The 19,771-nt window shown below is 41.4% G+C and overlaps 1 protein-coding gene across 3 annotated transcripts in view; it reads right to left on the bottom strand.

Annotated features, from left to right (window-relative positions):
• The window catches only part of ndrg4 (NDRG family member 4), a 58,389-nt gene extending 46,665 nt beyond the window's left edge, over window positions 1–11,724 (bottom strand). For all 3 annotated transcript variants that reach the window (XM_080438304.1, XM_080438305.1, XM_080438306.1), the window contains exon 1: window positions 11,642–11,724. The gene's annotated coding sequence lies outside the window, so the exon portion shown is untranslated. The remainder of the gene's footprint in view (window positions 1–11,641) is intronic.
• Window positions 11,725–19,771: the final 8,047 nt, after the last annotated feature.

Below are 19,771 nucleotides of genomic sequence, written 5' to 3'. Positions count from 1 at the left end.
AATAGTAGATCTACAAGCTCACAAAATATCAATTTCTAACCATGGAGCAATTATTGAAGATATCTCGCCACTACACAACCCAAACCTCTAACAAAGTGTCATATTGTTTTAAACTTTAAAGCAATAGGACACTTTGATAGAGGTTTGGGTATTGAGTAACCATGGCAACCGCAAACCTGGATACAGTTGCTATGCAAATGCATGGAAGGTCTCGAATGGTGTGTCCTACTATAAATGAGCGAAATCTCTGCCCGCGTGTACGTGTGTGTGTGTGTGTCTGTAGGTCATGTATCTCGTGAACTATCCGACTGACTGACTTCAATCTGTGGGTGCATCACCAACGACCCAAAGGGAGCCTACAATGTTATCAGGAACTGTTTTTGTACATCAAAACACTTTTAAACAATTTGTTTGAGGGAGTAATACAGTCACTGGTGTGGTGTGTGTTTATAGAGCATTTTACGGTTTTCGAACACAGTTCAGGCAATCATAATCAAGGAACTATCAATTTTATAACGTTAAACGTTAAACCAACACATACTTCCCTGCTATTCCTCCCAGTAACATCGCCTACTGTCCAACATTACCGCTGTGGAAATGGGATTTAGGTTCAGAGCCAGCAAAGTTTCTAATCCTCGCTGTCCCCGCATGTCCCTTTGAAGTTTAAAGGGACATTGGGGACAGCAAGGCTTAGAGAAATGCTTCTTGTCGGACAGGAAATCAATTGCTCAGTCATGTGGAGGGGAAGCATCTCATCTGATGTACAGTACAGTCACACAATCAATACCTGGAAACTGGGACAGCAAAATGACACAGAGAGAAAGGGGTGATATGTAGAGACAGAAATATATATTGTACATGGACAATGAAAATGTCAAAAGAAGGGATAATATAAGGGACAAAAAGTAGAGTATAGAGTGTAGAGAGAGAGAAATAATAGAGGACACAGCTAGAAAGGAGAGGGAGAGAGAGAGAGAGAGAGAGAGAGAGAGACAGAGACAGAGAGACAGAGACACAGAGAGACACAGAGAGAGAGAGAGAGACAGAGAGACAGAGAGACAGAGAGACACAGAGAGACAGAAACCTGCTCAGTCGACACAAAACATTCAGTAAAACCACTGTGGCTAAACTCATGCTGTATCTCTCTTCAAGCTCTGTCGGGTAAGGTTATTGACTTATGGACAGGTGGATTAATTAGACATTACTACCTGACAAACCTCAGAGGAGGATAAAAGAACACTGAAGGACACAGCTCTTCCTGCCTCTCTCTTTCCCTCTCTCCAACCTAACCTCATCCCACAGCAAAAAAAAAAAAAGAGATCACACTCTAGCAGTCTAATAATGGAGACATTTTGGCATGATTTAAACCTACTTATGGATTATTTTGTGTGGACACAATGGACACGTTTCCTGAATCTCCATCAAGTGTGACGCAGTGTGACGCGATATGGAGCCTCAAACTTCTCTCTCTGACCTTGTCTGTGACCCGTGGGAGGCCTCCTTGGTCCTCGTTTCTGATGTTGACATCAAGAGCCATTTGTAGCATTCTTGTGCGGATGGCTGCCATCCAGGGCATTTTCCTGCTGTACTGTGAGCGCCTGTATGTAATGTCACAGCCCCGTACAGCATGTACCGGTTCTACTGTAGCCTCGAACAGCGGCCTATTGAGGTCATCTCCCATGTCAGATTTCTACTCATCCCATACAAGGCATTCCAGGCAACCCTCCAGACTTTCAGATCCTGTTCCGTCCAGGCAGTCCAGATATTTGAAGAAAGATGCATCATTATCAGTCCTCATGAGGGGATTATTAAGGCACGGTGATTTTAAATCCAATGGTTATTTGCAGAGGACATTATTTTTCCTGTTGCATTCCCTCAACAGCATCCTAAATGTTGACCTTATCCCCATACTCAATTTCCTGGTGGTCTGAAATGTAATATTAATAATAATAATAAAACTTTATTTATATAGCACCTTTCAAAACTGGGTTACAAAGTGCTTTACAAAGGAAACAACAAAAGAAAACAGCACACAGAACAAAAAACTATGCAGAAAACTATGCAGATAAATAAGTACATACTACTTTCATACTGGTGAAAGACCAACGGAGATAGATTAGACTCAAGAGGAATTCTAATGAAAGAATGCCCTGCAAAGAATGCCCTGCAGTGCCCTGCAGTCCTGGCCCAATGACGAACACCCCACCCAGCTCAAAGTCCTCCCCGAAAACATTTCCCATGAAGCCATTCTTGAAAGCCCTCAGGCCATTCAGCCACACTCCACACCAACAGAACCATCTTCCCCTCATGGGGCCCATAAAAACACCTCTTCTGATCCAAAAAGAAGTATGTCTTTGTTCTCTGTTTTATGTGAGAGGACCACAACAAAAACAAGTATTTGGGCCTTAAAGGGATATTTCACTCATTTTATTGTCTACTCAGGCTTTTGTGAGCCCCCCAGACAGTTTTTAAGTTGCTTGATTCAGTATTTAGATATTTGATATTCATTTTATCAGACACGCCCCTTTCCTTTACAAACCCATTATAACTTCAAACTCCATTTTTAACATGTTAGATTCATCAAAAAATGTATATCAAATATCTAAATACTGAATCAAGCAACTTGAAAACTGTCTGGGGTGCTCCCAAAAGCTTGAGTAGACTATAACATTACCCAAAAGTTTTTTGAAAGTGAAATATCCCTTTAAATGATTTTCAAAAAAAAATCTATGACACAAAATAAAATATGTGAGTAAATACCCCACTCGTGAATTTTGAAAGCTTTTACATGTCTTAAAAAAGGTGTTCGCAAACAAATGGATAAACAAAACTGCAGTTGTTGTCAGGGACATTACACGTCATCACATGTGGTGGTGCTACCATGGTGTAGTTCATTCATAGTGTAACGTTCTTCTGGCGATTGCAATGAAGCTTAAAAAATCAGAAAAGTTTGTACATTTGTGAACAATCTTCCGTAACAAAAGGTACTGTATGAAGAATATTTATATGCCGAATATTTATATGCCACAGAGCTTATTTTCGGCAATAATAAAAAATCTAAAGCAAAAATCTTATTGACTTATGCTGAGAGAACCAGGAAGGTGCCAACTTCCTGCTTCCGAAATATGTCATATCCCTGGACCAGGCTATTGGGTTGATTTCATTCTGCTGGAGGAGGTTTGTGAACTGTGCGGAAATAATACGTTGAAATGCTGCCTTCCAGTCGTGCTCAGTATACAGACTGAATGGAGGAACTGATGCTAAAATCTACTGACAAGACCCACTATTCATTTGAACTGGTGAGACGTTATAGAGCACACGGCTTGAATAAGTCTGTCTCATTTAATTTCTTATGTTCAGATGCTGAGACCAGATATGACCCATACCATTTACAGCACAGTATACAGAATGTATGTGCATAGCTGTATTTACCCTAACTGTATGTCCCAGTATAGGGATGCTACAGTGCATAACTGTATTTACTCTAACTGTATGTCCCAGTATAGGGATGCTAGGGTTCATTTGTGCCCTAAACTTAATTGTACAACAGTGCCAACATAATGATAATAGCTCATTTGTGAGCTTGTAGAGGTGCTATTTTCGCAATTTTGGAAAATGTTGAAAATGTTGAAAATGTATGAAGATTTATGAAAATCTGCCCAAAACAGGGATGCCAAGTTATATCTGGGAACCCATTCAGTAAAAAAAAAAAGCAAAAGCAAAATGTTTCCCTTTGTTTTTGCCTCTGGGGGCACCACCTCCTTTTTGTGTAGAGACAGGGACGCGTGAACTAACCGGAGCTTCGGGCAAACCCTGCCGCCGGAGAGCCGCTGGAATCCAAACCACGCCCCCGACTGTCTCTGGCTGGCTGTTTCCACAATGTATATCTGATGGACACCCGTTTGTCAACTGTTGCTGTTATAATATGTTAAATAGGTCAATAGTTGTTTCTCTCAGCAACAGTTTGGCCGTCTGCATCTATTTATAAATTATTTGGATCGTGTTGGCAGAGAAGCAATTATTAACCTATATAACATACTATCGTACTTGACAAACAGTTGACAAACAGGTGTCCATCAGATATACATTGTGGAAACAGCCAGCCAATGGAGATGGTCAGGGGCGGGGATTGGATTCCAGCGACTCTCCGGGGGCGGGGTTTGCCCAAAGCTCCGGTTAGTTCCCAAATCACACAACAGGGGCTCTGTTTGGCTCCTCCCCTTTCTTAGTCCACTCCCTCCTAGGTGCTTCTCTGTTTATTCCTACTAACAACAACACTACATGTTTAGGGCAGTAGTGCTGACAGATTCTGCTGTTAGCAGAATCTGTCTTGAGAGAGATTAAGTTGAAAGTGGTACCAAAGGGTGCATTCGGAAATTCTGTGTAGCTCTGGGAGCACTCAATGACCACACTTGAATATGACTGCACTGAATAAAGCAGGGTTGTTTGAGTGTCTGAACACTGGAGACAACAATGGCGCATTAAGTATTTTAGCAAAATACGATGATTGTGGCTTCTTTGGTTCTCTAGTCTAGACAGTATTTAATAAGCATCTGTGCAACAAAACAAGTGTTTCTTAGAGGCTGTTTTTGCTCCTGTCCGTCCGTCTGCCGTCCTTCCATCCGTCCGTCTGTCCATCTGTCTAAACCTCACACAAATTGACACAAATTTTATCTGGGGTCATGTGATCAAGATCAAGTCAGATTTTTCAGATCCCATTCCAATATGGACTGCCTTCCTAATTTTGCAGGCCCTGGGTAGGCAACCCGGGTCATTTGTCATTTACTGGTCTGTTCTACATTTGGAAGTGAAGCTCTCAATTATTTATAGGTGCTGAATGTCTGAAGGAGTCTTCTGTGCCTGCAATGTTTCCCAAAGATGAAATATCAATGTCTCTGTATGGATTAAATATTAAACAGCAGCTATCAGCTAAAGCCCTTGGCACTAAAAACCATAAGGGTTCCATTTCCACACTCTCAAAGTTGAACTAGACGCGTCGCAATTCTGGGAAATTGCAAAGTGTGGTTGCGCCGACGCCGGTCGCGGGTCGCGGCCGCCGGGACTCAAGGAATACGGTGGTAGGAATACCCTCGGAGGCCGTGCGACGCGCAATTCGAATTCGGTGCCGATCGGATCCCGCGTTCGTGATACGTGCCGTTTTGATTTTAAGAAATAGGCCCCTCCCACTAAAGAAACAGGCCCCTCCCACAAATGTAACGGCCCAATTATATAGTCACGTCACTCCTGAGATCACTCGCGTTTCATTTTGAGAGGATTGATCCCCTCAAAAATCATGTTTTTGCATCAAACTGTTACATTTTGCGCATTTGTGGCGCCCCCTATGGATCAAAGTGGAAATGCTTTTGGGGATTCGTTGAGTAAACCACCCTCGACATGTGATTCAAATTTGGGATTGACCGGACGTTTCGTTCGTGACTTTTGGCGTTTTTGGTAAAATGGGCCCCTCCCACTAACTTTGGAAGCCAATTACAGACACACGGTAAGGACAATCAAAATGCCGTTTGGATATGTTTATCGCTAGGGTCCAGAGATCATGTGTACCGACTTTTGTGAACTTTGGATAAAATACGTGGGAGGAGGAGCTAAAAGTGTGTTTTGAAGAAAATTCAAAATGGCGGAAAAACTATCCAGATGGAAATGGGTGTGGCCTATATGGGGAGTTGCGTCATGACCCAAGGAATCCAAGGGAAAATATATTTTCTACGGTTCAAGAGTTATAAGCCAAAAGGTAAAGTGGGCTGTTATAGCGCCACCATGTGGCCTACTGGTGTCATTCTTTTTTAAATAATTTTGCAATAAAATATGAACCTCCCCTCCAAGTCTTGCAAGTCTAGCCCTTACGGTTTCTGAGAAAAAAAATACTTGAATGGGAGTTTTTTCATTTTCCCATTAAAGTCGATGGGGACATTTAATGCACTAATAAATCAATATCAATTAAACTATGTAACCAATCTATTAGCAAAACGGATAGCCAGCGATTCCCAATGAGACCGGTCATTTTGACATATGGCACAAAATTGGGGGAAAAAAACTGTGGGAGGAGTAGCGCGCCAAAATAAAGTTTATCTAGAAATACGTTTATAGAGTACTATAGTGTGGTACTATAGTGTGGTTGCCCTGTTAGGGCAACCACACTAATTAGTGCTCCAGATTTTACTGTCTCTCATCACTGATGCCAGATAAGAACCTTGTATCTCCAAAGGGTTTCAAACCCCCCAATATCTGCAATAAGTCTTTGTAGGAATTACACAAATAAGCAGTCTTATTTGGGGATTAATGTCCATCCAATCTCGAATCTAGAGTATGCAATGGACGGTGCAAGGGTACCCATGGAAGTCACTCAGCACTTGAGTGTGCGTGCGTGCATGCATGCATGCAGTATGTGTGACTGTGAGTACACAAAAGCAGTACTAACACACACACACACACGCACGCACGCACACACACACACACACACACGCACGCACGCACGCACGCACGCACGCACGCGCGCGCGCGCGCGCACGCACGCACGCACGCACGCACGCGCACACGCACACGCACACGCACACGCACACACACACACACACACACTTCTATATCTCTATCTGTATATCTATAAGCTCTCTGCTCTGGCGTCAGAGTCAGAAAGAGAGTGTGACATGACATGAGGACTACTGTGCCAGGGGGCAGTGCCACGTCCAACATCTTGTCACTATACCTACTAGTCACTGGCACAAACAACACTCGCTCAAAAGCTGTTTGTCGAAGACTGAACCGCAGAGCATGAAGCTTTCAATTTGAGCCTTCGATGTCAGCTTTAGTTTCTAGACCATTTTCAACCTGGTTTATGCACAGAAAATAGCCGATCTATAAGCTTGTGTTGTGAGCTTGTAGATTGGCTATTTTCGGTGCGAGACATGATGCACAACCAAGTATTGGTTCAGGCTTTACACACAGATACTGTATAACATACAGTAACACTAATATCATCATACATATACATTTTATGTTGATTTGAACTGTTTCGTTGCTACTATATATGTCTATGAAATTAATTCAAGGACCCCAACGGAAACAAGCCCGCAAGGACTTTTTTGGTCGGACCTTTTAGACAAAAGTATTATAAATGTAACTGTGTTGTTTTACATTCTTTTGCCTAAACATGTCAAAAAACCCTTATGAAGATTAAAAACAACATGTAATTTCATGTCTCTTGGTTACGAGAGGGAAGAGAAATAAATGCCATGTACTTTAGCTGTACTTTAGCAAACAACAAAACCAAAAATAAGTCTGGCACTGTACAATTCATTTCAAGCTGAATAGCACAGTTTGCCCATTCGGCAGCCATACTGGTACAAAAGAATGGCCAGTTTAGTGAGGCCGTTTCTGTGAGCCAACCATAGGGTCATGCAGGAAGTGCCAGCAGGGCAGACGGACAGACAGTGTGTGGTCCTCAAAGGGATACCAGCCGAATATTGAGAAGAAGGGAGACTATTTGCTGGATCCCTGGCTTCCGGAACGGATTGGAGAACCAGATGTCTCTCAGGTCCATTCTTGGTGGAGCAAATAACCTGGATTGAGTGGAGAGTCTGAACGAGGTACCACCTAAGAAACTATGAGCATTTCCTTCTCTCCCAGAGACTTTGTCCCAGCTTACAATGATAATAATCGTCAGGCTGTGAGCTACTCCACAATGCCATTTCCCAGTAAATGCTTAGTAATAATGACAATGAGTGCTGATGCACAGCATCTATTAGGAAAATTGTAATGTCTAATTTAGTATAACATAATACTTTGCATATAACATCTCAACCTCTATGTGTCTGTTTAATTTGCATATACAGCATTCCATTAATGTGCGATAATAATAAAGATTCAACATTGTTTTTCATACACTTTATGAAGCTACAGTATCGGTATTACGGTGCAAGCCTCCATTTTAATAGTGGTCCTCCATTAGGAACCACAGGAAAAAGCGGGCCTGTCACATTCAATATCCAATATATCAGCTGCACCAGTGCACATACGTTCCATCCACTCAATGACATAATCCACTTCTCTGTATCACAGCATGACACCCACTCTGGCTTTTAACACATAACCCCACTTTACTGACCATCAAGTGGACTGCTGGTTTCTCTAGCCAAACAAACAAACAAACAAACAAACAAACAAACTTCTGACTTTTAACCACTTGAACCCTAGCGTCCCTATTCTGGGCTTGTCATAATAGGTGAACATTTGGCAATTTTTTTCGGCCTACAAGCACAAACTTTAGCAACGCAACGTGTTGTAATCTTGTAGACTGATTATTTTTGGTTAAGAGATTTGGTATAGAGGGGAAAAGGAAGGGGCCAAGGATAGAGCCCTGGGGGACCCCGGTCAATGAAGGGTTTAAGTGGTCAACGCATGCTTGATTTATCCAGGAAATGAGCCTTACACTACTGTAGCAGTTTATGACTATAAAGACTTTATTACTGCTGCCAAGTTGAAGATGAACTGTGCTCGCGATAACACAGCTATGACATACACAGTACAAGCAGGGATGTGTGGAACATGCAGTTCCATCCAGACCAGGACAATCTCATACTGTAGGACAGCCAACACCCAGACTGGCGCTCTAAAGCTGATGGATGATTAGAGAAGATAACACTCACACACAGAGGAAGTGTGTGTAGGAGGATAGTCCGTATTGCTATGCACTATTTTGGCAGGAGGCTCATTGTCAGCGTGTCCAATGAGCATGAGTGTAATCTAAGTACCACCTAATCTCATCGCTTCAGTCTTGGTCCAGCAATCACGGTGATGGGTCCATTGGCTTATGAGTTTTCCCACAAATTTCTCATATTGTTTCTGTCGGGCAAACCTCCATATTTCAACATTGTATGTTTTTTCGTCACTTAAAGCCCTACTTTGTCATACAAGTTGTGAGCTTGTACATCGGCTATTTTCACTATTTCCATTTCCTGAAAAGTAAGGTTTCCACCTGACAGCAACAATATGATCAATGAATTGGTCAAGTGTCAATTTGCCTATAGGATATATGAGATTTGGTCCAATGCTCTGCAGTGATTGCTGATTGGACACTGGCTTTTAGTCCTGCTCACATGAGGAATTATGATGGTCTACAAGCCTCCATGGCACTCTTAGTTTGAGGATGAAGTTTCTCCGGCCTCCAAGAAAACATATGGTATATGGGATAACCTTTGTTAGTGCTAATGTTAGTCTCAAACTTAATCATACATTTGGACAATTGGAACATTCAGAAAAGGAATAATCTGAATCAATGTCAGTTCAACAATCACATCCCTGAACCTGAATATACAAAAGCGTGACCTCAAGCCAGTGTCTTCTAAGGCAATTTCACTCGGTGAGTGCTGTAACATCCTACAGTGTGATATTTCACATTGAGATTATAACTGTAAAATTACTAATTTACACAGTGTTTCCCCTAGAGAGTGTTTTCTTTGTGGTACGGTTCCTTGTGGTAAATCTTGATTGCCTATTTTTACAATGAAAATTACATTTTACTTGCACTATATCTGCTCCTGTTTCATAATCAGAAGTTTTTAAAAGCAGTGGGGCCAATGAGTATACAGTATAGGTGAAACACTGGACTTATGGACTGAAAGTCTCGATATACTTCATTGCGTGCAGTGTCGCACACTGAAAATAGCCGATCTACAAACTCACAACACATCGCAACACCACACGTTGTAAGCTTGTAGATCGGCTATTTTGGGTTCATGATACCAGCACACAACTAAGTAAATCTGACTTGAGAATGGAGCGATGGACTGAGATGCCATAGATAGATAAACACAAGCTGGATCAAGGCGATCTACGCATATACGACGAGGCATTGGTTTACATTCCTACGTACATGGTCTGCAGGAGGCTCTGTGGAACCGTGCAGCCAGCCTTGGGAGGGAAGTTCCAAAACAATCCAGGCCCCATCTAGCAGTGGGTATAAGAATACAAGAGACAAGATCTACGGTACTAGTACTGGTGCATTGCAGGTGCAAAGGCAGCAATAAGATTCACAGTATTACAACAGGAGGCTCCATGCAATAACTACACACTGCAGACACCTTATACAAAGTGATGAAAAGGATCCCTTGGAATTTGCTACAGAAGATAAAAGAGATTAATACTGGATAGAAATAGATTTCCTGTTAAAATAAGGGCTGACCAAATTGTCACTTTTATACCTCCTATGATAGCTATATAAGTGAATATAATGCAATGCGATAATGTAGTAGTCTATTGTATTTGTGTAGTTCTTGAGCCAAATATTTGTGTGTAATACTACCTCATGAGTGAATACTTAAAAATACTACTCAAAAATGTTGTGTAAGTGCAGCTGCATGTGTAGTATGATATATGGAACAAGCAAGAGGTTTTGTCAGGCTCAGCATAGCTGATGTAGGAACAAATCCATGGGTGTATGTTCTTTGTAAATCTATTTATATACTGTGGTCTATGAAACACAACTGCTCCCGTAGGGAAGGCAGCTAGGGACGGCTTCAGTTGCATGGCATAAGCTGGGGAACAACTTAGGGGTTAAATCTGGTGATCTGTGTGTGCTTTTTTCTTTTACAGACGCCTGTCACTTTTGCACTGAACACTGAAAGTAGAATAAGTGCGACTCGTAGCTCAGAGACACATTCAAGCAGAGGCATTTGGCCCCTCAGACAAAACATAAACATTAATGGGACTACTTACAACCATCAAAGATGTTTCTTCACCCAGCACATTTCATATAATTGCAGGTGCATTACATCATGAAGGAAGTTCAAGTGTGTCACAGCATTCAACAACTCATGCAGAGAACGTTAGCGGACATAAATTCAATACACGTTTATGACTTCCACGCACACTAATCAACCAAACGGCCCAATCCATTGCTAAACCAATAAAGCTAATATTCACTCCATTTCCAACCTTAACAGATGCCACATAAAATATACCCTCTGCTTTTTAATGTTGTACACAGCAATCACATAATTTTGATTGTTACCATTAACGGTCTATGCCCTTTGTTAAAAGTACAATGACTTTCTGTATATACTGGAGAGCATATATGAACCACAACACAGAAGAATATTAGTCTAGTGTAACTGACAGGCCAGCGCAAGGTCCAGTACACTTGTCACAAGTTGTTAGTTGCATTTCAGTCACAGTCAGGTTAATTACATTTATTGCACTTGTCCAAAGCTCGCTGTATAGTTTTAGTTGAGTTGATGGTGGGATAAGGCTGTACTGTATACACTATATGACGCACTCTGTTTTTCTATAGGGGTTAATAAATTCAAGCTGTCAACATCCTACTCACGCCAATGCAGAGGCTGGCATGGGGGGCACCGGGTAAAGTACTGTGGTATACTGCCTAAACAGCCACCAGGCAAGGCACTATGCCCTCGCTTACCTATATACATCATGCTTCTAAAAGAATCCCCTGCTTTTAAAGACACTTCTAGTACAGAGCTTAATTTGACTCCCTGGACAAATGAAGTATGAAGTTAAATTGTAAAGTAGTTAAGCCTTTTGATGCTGCACAAAGACTACCAGCCTAAATTTACACACTGTTGAGAATGGCACGCTAAAGACAGAAAAAATAAAAAATAAAATACCTTACCTGTGATGTTGTATATAAGAGTCTGAGCTGAGCTACGTGTGATATCTGCCTCTGTGTCTGTCTGTGCGCGTCCCTGCAGGCTGTTGCGGTCTGGGAGAGTGTGCTGGTGAAGTATGTGCGCTAGAGAGAAAGAGGCAGTGTGGATCCTCTCTCTCTCTCTCTCTCTCCCTCTCTCTCTCTCTCTCTCTCTCTCTCTCTCTCTTCCCCTCACCATCTTTCTCTGCCTCTCTCCCTCCCTCCCTCCTTCCTTCTAATAAACAGAGAACACGTGGCTTCACCAATGATGCAGCATGCTGAGGATCAGACGACAGAAAGGATAGGAGGAGAGGAGAGGAGAGGAGAGGAGAGGAGAGGAGAAGAGAAGAGAAGAGAAGAGAAGAGAAGAGAAGAGAAGAGAAGAGAAGAGAAGAGAAGAGAAGAGAAGAGAAGAGAAGAGAAGAGAAGAGAAGAGAAGAGAAGAGAAGAGAAGAGAGGAGAGGAGAGGAGAGGAGAGGAGAGGATGAAAGTGACGGGAGGTAAATTAAATGGAGGATAAAAAGATAGGTGTTTGTGAATGATGGATCATAGAGTTAGAGGGGGTGACCAGAAATAATAGAGAAATTGATGTTCATGCACACAACCACACACCCACCCCCCCCCCCCCCCCCCACACACACACACACACACACACACACACACACACACACACACACACACACACACACACACACACACACACACACACACACACACACACACACACACACACACACACACACACACACACACTGCAAAAACATTTACAAATCCACTTTTAAACTCTCATTGCTTTCAACCCTTAGGGTCCAGTACATTCTGTTCTGATAAAATCTCATCTCAATTCCTTTTTGAGTATCTGTACTTTACTTACTTTTTTGAGGGGCGATACTTGACTTTCACACTACAAAGACAAATATTGTACTGCACAACATTTTTTGGAAAATGTCAAAATTTCAGAATGTATTGATATTAAAAAGTAAAGGTACTTTGTAATTTGTACTTTTGAATACTTATAAAAAAGTATCTGGTGTGGTTCTATTAGAATGGTATGTTATTGTCTTCATCAGTTCTGTTATACGTACAGTAAGTGTATATTGCACATTATAAAACACTGCTGTTCTAAAATCACTGTAAACCATGACCTCTTGGGGCTTATTGCTTTATTACATAACAGCCCACTAAGCTCAAATTAAAACTGTTTCCAATTTAGAAAATTGGACACTAAACTCTCCTAGTACAGCTTCCATCAGATGCATTCACTGTCTGAGTGCTCTAAATTGTGGATATTGTGTTTTATTTTATTTTATTTTTCAGCCAGCTTTAAAAGGGGTTCTTTGGTCCGTAATCATAGGGGAACCTCTTCTGTATAGCACCTGTCTTAAAGGTGCTATTTGTCAAAGGTGCTAAATTATATAGAACCACTAGAGGAGGATAAATTAGAAGTTTAACCAGATTAACCCGCTTTTTGGCCGGAAATTTCAAGTGGTCTCCACATATGGGCATGTTACGTTTGAGACGTAAGCACTATGTCACGGATGTCACTTTGGGACATTTCTGCACCAAGTAACATGTTGGTTTTAATATAACGTTGACATATCTGCATATTTTTTATGTTTTACAATTTAGTTCCAATTTATTTACAAACTGGTGTTCATCTCCTGGAAATGACATGAAACACTTAGAACACCTCTCCTCTCTGGGATCCCAACATAGGCTGACTGACAGCCGACTGCACCTTCCTCAGAGCAGTCTGTCTTATGAAATCATTTCATTTCTCTTGACACATGACACATGTCAAAGCATTTCACATCAAAGTGTCATAATCATCTTGTTTGTGAGCCGCCAAATTTGGACATGGTGTGTCATAGTGTGTGTGCTTTAACTGCAGATCAGAATTAGCTCCTTAAGTTCAGGGCTTCAACTTTGTTTAGGGTCATTATAACAACAACAAAAAAGAGTGTTAATAATGTTGGTTTTAATATATACAGTAATCACTGTGACAGCGTGTGTGTGTGTGTGCGTGCGTGACGATTTTCTTTCGCCTTTTAATTAAGGGGAGACAGTTCCAGAGAGTGGGAGCTACCACTGCAAAGGCTCAGTCGCCCTTAGTTTTTAGCCTAGTTTTCAGGATAGCCAGAAGGCCTTCAGAAGACCTGAGAGATCTCACATTGTCAAGGGGGTGCAGTAGTACAGATATGAAAAGTGGGGCTAGCCCGTGTAAGTGCTTTATAGATGATTAAAATCTTTGTAATCCTACATTCGATGGGTAACCAATGTAGAGTGACCAGCACTGGTGTAGTACAGTGTGTGTGTGTGTGTGTGTGTGTGTGTGTGTGTGTGTGTGTGTTACTGTTGATAATGTGGAGCAGTAATAATGTGGGACAGCAGCAGCAACTATCTTGGTGAGGTCACCCTTGACCGCTATCAACCAACAACTGCTCATTTATTATTATAGGTACTAAACAAAAGGACAATTACTAACCAACTTACCACTATTGTTAATGTGTAATCGGTATTTAAGGAGAATATACAGTATGACTTCAAACTGATCCCTAAGAACATCTGATCAATACTACTATTTCACTACTATTTCACCCAAGTTGTGTTATTATTTTTCAGTTACTAATAGACTTGTTGGACAACTACCAGTTACAAACATTAGCCATGCTGCAGTGTCCCTGAGCACAAAGGACTTCACCCAGATGTTCTGCATCATTGTAGTTGTACTGTATCTGCCCCTGTCAAAAATGTGTTATTCTACACAAATTGCCTTGTGAAGGAGTAAGATTAATTTTGAACTCAAAGTCAAATACAGAGTGTTAAGAGTGTTCTCAAAGTTAAATCAACACTCCAGATTATACTGTGGCATCTCAATATATGTCCTGGTCAGGCCATGCTAAAACCTTATCATTTTATTGAGTAATGTCGATGTGCCGCCAGTTTCCACAGTGTGGGCATACTGCCAACAGAGAGAAACCTGGGAGAGCAAGGCTGGCTACTGTTCTATTGACTCATCAGGCCGTTATGCAGAAAATCGGTCTCTAGATATTCACAACATATTCGCACTGCAGGCAGAGAGAGAGAGAGAGAGAGAGAGAGAGAGAGAGAGAGAGAGAGAGAGAGAGAGAGAGAGAGAGAGAGAGAGAGAGAGAGAGAGAGAGAGAGAGAGAGAGAGAGAGAGAGACACAGAGAGACAGAGAGACAGAGAAAATGAGGAAACTGGGAGAAAGAGAATTACACCAAAATGAGATGAGAGTGACACATAAGAAGGAGAATGTGAGTGGCCTAGAGAGCGAGCTATAGGTTTAACCTAGAGATGCTTCATAATTTTAATGTGGACCTTGTTCCTTCATGAGAGAATCCTGTTGTCTTAAGCCATCTATACAATATGCTATGGTCCAGACTGTAGGATTGATAGATGGCTAAGTAGATGCCTCCCACAGCAGAAATTAGATGGAGCAAAGAGATAAATCAATAACTTTACTGTTACACTTTCCATAGTTCATCAAATGTAGGGTATACAATGTGTGGCCAGTATAGTGTAAATAATATTGATACATGTATTTCCTATTGATGTTGTGTCTGGGCACCAATGCCACCAAGTTAAACGTGTGTACAATTATTGGTGAATAGATAATCATATCAGCCCAAGCCTTAAGGAGCTGATACCCTCCTGTGCATGTGGTTGGATAAGAAGGGCAACAACGATCACATTAATCACATATCCATAAAAAGACAAGAAAATAGCATTTAATCAACACCTAAATTGAGAACATTAGCATTACTGTCAACAAGGCACTGAACAAAATTCCAATGTCCATAGTCCCGCTGGGACTTTACAACAGTGTGGGGAGTGGGGACTCTGGGGAGAGAGTCGGTTAAGAACAAGTTGTTGTCGGCGTGACTCGCTGTTGTAGCTGTGAAGCATTCTGTGAACCGCTTTATTTTCCGCTGTGTGTTTTGGTTCTTTGACCTTCCAGCGTCTCCTCAGCCGTGAATTATTACATCATCCACTGCAACCGTGTTTGGTGGCCGAGTTTCGTCCATGTTTGATATCACGGTAAATTCATTAAAACCGAGGGCACTCATGGCGCCAGGTTTGCCTGCGATGGTAATCTAGCTGTGCTGGTTGTTCAGCTGCTGCTGCTATAACCCCTGGGGAAGGTACGGCAGCTGACCAATCAGCGCAAGCTTGGGCTATAACCCTCTCTGTCCTTTTATTACTCCCCTCAGCCATGGCAAATAAAGGCTGGGTGTGATAGTGGTTTATGATTCTGCTTTTCACCATCATGAAATGTCACACCACACCCAGGCAAACCACATCACTGCCTCACAGTGGTTCCATGAAAAGGTTGTACATTGAATTAGTGGGAAAATGCTCCTTAACAACACATTCCCTGCCAATCACATAGATCTACGTGAATGCAAATCCAACCGTTCACTGCCAATCACGTAGATCTACGTTTTTTTCGTTCGTTTTTCTCACACAGAACCCAAGATATCGTGATCCGAAGATTTGCTGCTCCATTCACTTCCTGGTTAACTTATTACTTAAAAATCCTGTATCTCGGCTCCTGTGTACTTTTTTTTTTACTATGTATTTTTGGCAGAGACATGCTATTTTCAAAGGCGTTTAAAAGCGAACGGGAGGTGAAATGAAATTTTTTTCTTCTTCGCGGAAGCACAGTGAAACCCTCTGTGATTATCAACCATCAGGGGATCGATCATACTGGAGCTAAATATTCTGTGACTACTTAAAAAGGTTAGAAAAATCGAAAACAAATACCTGGCAGCAGCTGAAAAAACAGGTGCATAGTACCTGCAATGTAATTGCAATAAATTCAATGTTTTTAAGTTTTATTTAACTTAAATGTTCTTAACATTTGAGCAAAACCTCACAGTACAGTACCACCTGTGTGCACTTCACGGCATGCCTGGGGGCCTTCTTTGGCAGGGAAACAGCTGATGTAGAGTGGAAGTTTGATTGGCACATAATCAGCATGTATACAGTAGTAACAAAAAAGTGTGGTGTCATTTTACATGTATTTATTTCTTAGGAATAGGAATATAGATACAGTGTACATAGACAGACTGAGAACAGCTATCCGATGCACATGTCATAGGGTTTATATGGGATGATAATTTGCAATACCTGTCCCTAGAATGGCTTTTGTGAAAATAAGATAATATAATACAGTGAGGTAACTGATTATGGCAAGATTCAGTAAAAGATTCCATTAAACACACATTTAGTAATAACATAACATAACTAGAAAAGTGCAGCAGGTCCCCACCAGGCCGGGTTGCCTACCCAGGTCCTGCAAACTTTGGAAGCCAATCGTAGCCAACCCTAATGGAATATAATATAAATCTGACTGATACATCTTGATCACATGACTCCAGAAATGTGTACCAATTGGAGGAGTGGTAGTAAAACGTGTGTTTTGAAGAAAACGCAAAATGGCGTAAAACCATTCATTTGGAAATGGGCGTAGCTACGTCATTATCCAAGGATGCCGGGGACCTTTCTTCTTTTTGATTTTGGTGAAAGGTCTGTCATGGGGCAATGAACAACTGAATAACTGTGTTTTTTGGGGCTTTTTTTCTCCCAAAGACACGTTGAATTAACGACTTATTGGCATGGGGCCAGGCAGTTAAACCATAGGACAAATGTGAGAAAATCATTGAATTCTACTTTTATAGAACTTGTTGTAGAAGGCCATATCTACTTATACTCTGCCTCCAATTTTCTTCCATATCTTTTGTTCCATTTGAAATTGTTTAAATTGTTTGCCCCACCAATTTACTATTGACAAATTCAAATGGTTCTTTTACTGATGGTAATTGAGCAATCTGTCATGGCCCACATACTTAATGCATAGTCAGACGCATATACACTGTACTATTTATATTGAGTGTGTATATGCCTGTCACCTGCTTGAGATAATAAAAAGAGGTCTATAGTGCGTTCATATTCCGCCTCCCACCCCACAGAACACGTCCATTGTCTGAGCCGGTGCTCCTGTGCCAACGAGGACGTGGCGAGGTGGGGAGGGGGTGGATAATGCTCATTTAGAGAGGATAGCTGGGGTGTCGCTTCAGATAAAGCTGATCCTCACACCTCATCACTGAGATGTGGCTGGCTGCTGCAGCAGCGCTCACATCTACCACCTTCCCCTCCCACCGCCTCCTTACTTCCACTTCTCTCTCCCTGACATTCAATCTCTCGCCTACGATCTCCTTTCCTGTCTCTAAATGTCCCCATCTTGTCATTTCCCCTGCTCTTGTCCATTCTCTACAACCATCACTTTCCTATAACGTTTCTCTGCACTAAGTGCAGTGGTGGAAGAAGTACGCAGATTTTTTTTTTGCTCAAGTATACACGATATACTGTAAAAAATTAAAGAAGAATCTCTGTTACAGGTAAAAGTCCTGTATTAAAAATGTTACTTGAGTAAATGTATTAGAAGTAAAGCAAAGTAAAGCTTTTCACATTTTCTAAAAACCTTTTTTAAATAGCATATCTACAAGCTCACAACATGTCATGATGTGACACCTTGAGAGCTTGGGCTATTTTCGAATAGCTGAACTATAAAATAGGGCTTAAGTAGTTGGAATAATGTAAATCTGCAAAGTAACTAAGCGTTTGAGTCAAAAGTACAATATTTGCCTCTGAGATGTAGTGGCGTAGAAGTAAAAGTATTGAAAATTGGAAATACTCAAGTAAAGTAAAAAACAAAAAAAATAGGGCTGTCAAAAGATTAAACATTTTAATCAGATTAATCACAGATTAATAATTAATCATGATTAATCAACACCATTCATAAGTATACCCAAAATATTCCCATTTTCTCTGTATATTTTTGCGGAAACGGAAATATAATGACTTTCTCACTCTCACTCTGTCTCTCTCGCTCTCACCCTGTTGTGCTGGGTGATGTGATTTGAGCCACGGCTGCCTACATAAATTGCCTAACCATTTCTGACAATAACCAATTTGTGTTTCCCCCCCATCCAGATAGGGCCACGTACAGGTTCTCTTTCCATCTGGTTTGGATCTATCAGCCATCACATAACAGTGCAACGTCTAGTGCAGACTGGATGGAATTGTGGGATGTATGGTGCAGGCCATTCTGTGCATGCGTTAATTGAATTAATAATTGAATCCAATTAATTCCATGAATTAATGCATTCATTCGCAAATTTAGAAAGCACTATTATAAAACATACCTAAAATAGGTACAGAACTTGAGTAAATGTACTCAAGTTACTTTCCACCACTGACTAAAGTGGGACTTAATTAATTGGCATAGAATGCACTTTGAGGGAAAATGTTAACAAAGATGACTAATGCCATGGTAACAGTAGGGGGTGTTTTCACAGCCTTGCTCGAAATAGAAGCTCAAAACTCTGCATGCAGTGTCTGATGATATAGATGAAACCACTGATGATGAGGTACACTCACTGATGCTTGGATGAATACAGGAGATGACGGGTCAGAGAGAGAGAGAGAGAGAGAGACACAGACAGACAGACAGACCGACAGACAGAGATTTCACACTTGCTTTGTCAATGTAAACATAATGTTTCCCAAGCCAATTAAGCTCTTTTGAATGAGAGAAAGAGAGAGAGAGAGAGAGAGAGAGGGAGAGCAAAAATAAATAAATAAATACATCTGGGATTATGCCCAACATTAAGTACTATACACAAATAGTTTCATAACAAATACCAAATGTCAGACGCACTTGAAGCAGACACAGGCCAGAGGCAACATTAGTGTCTTGTGTGTCAGGTTCCTGGACCCTTGCCCTGAGTCTGCCCTTTACTGTGGCTAATCTTTTGGCTAAGAGTGCCCACTCACAGTCTCCTCCCAGCAAAACCATGCGAGAGGGTTGATAGATGCCACAGCAGCTTTTGACTTTGAGACAACAACACTAAAATTGCCTGGAAGCGCAGGAAATTAGCTGCTTACGGTTTCATCCATCTTAAAATCATAATAGACCATTTTCACGTGGCGGTCATTGGAGTTTCCCACTGCCCCAATTATGGGCAGTGGGAAAGGGCAAAATGGCCACCATGTGAATATGATCAATTCACACACTAGTTCAAACT

Source organism: Gymnoscopelus braueri (genome assembly GCF_963280865.1).
Source record: "Gymnoscopelus braueri genome assembly, chromosome: 9".
NCBI lineage: Eukaryota > Metazoa > Chordata > Actinopteri > Myctophiformes > Myctophidae > Gymnoscopelus > Gymnoscopelus braueri.
The sequence above is the reverse complement of the archived record's forward strand: the minus strand, read 5'-3'. Positions and strand labels throughout refer to the sequence as shown.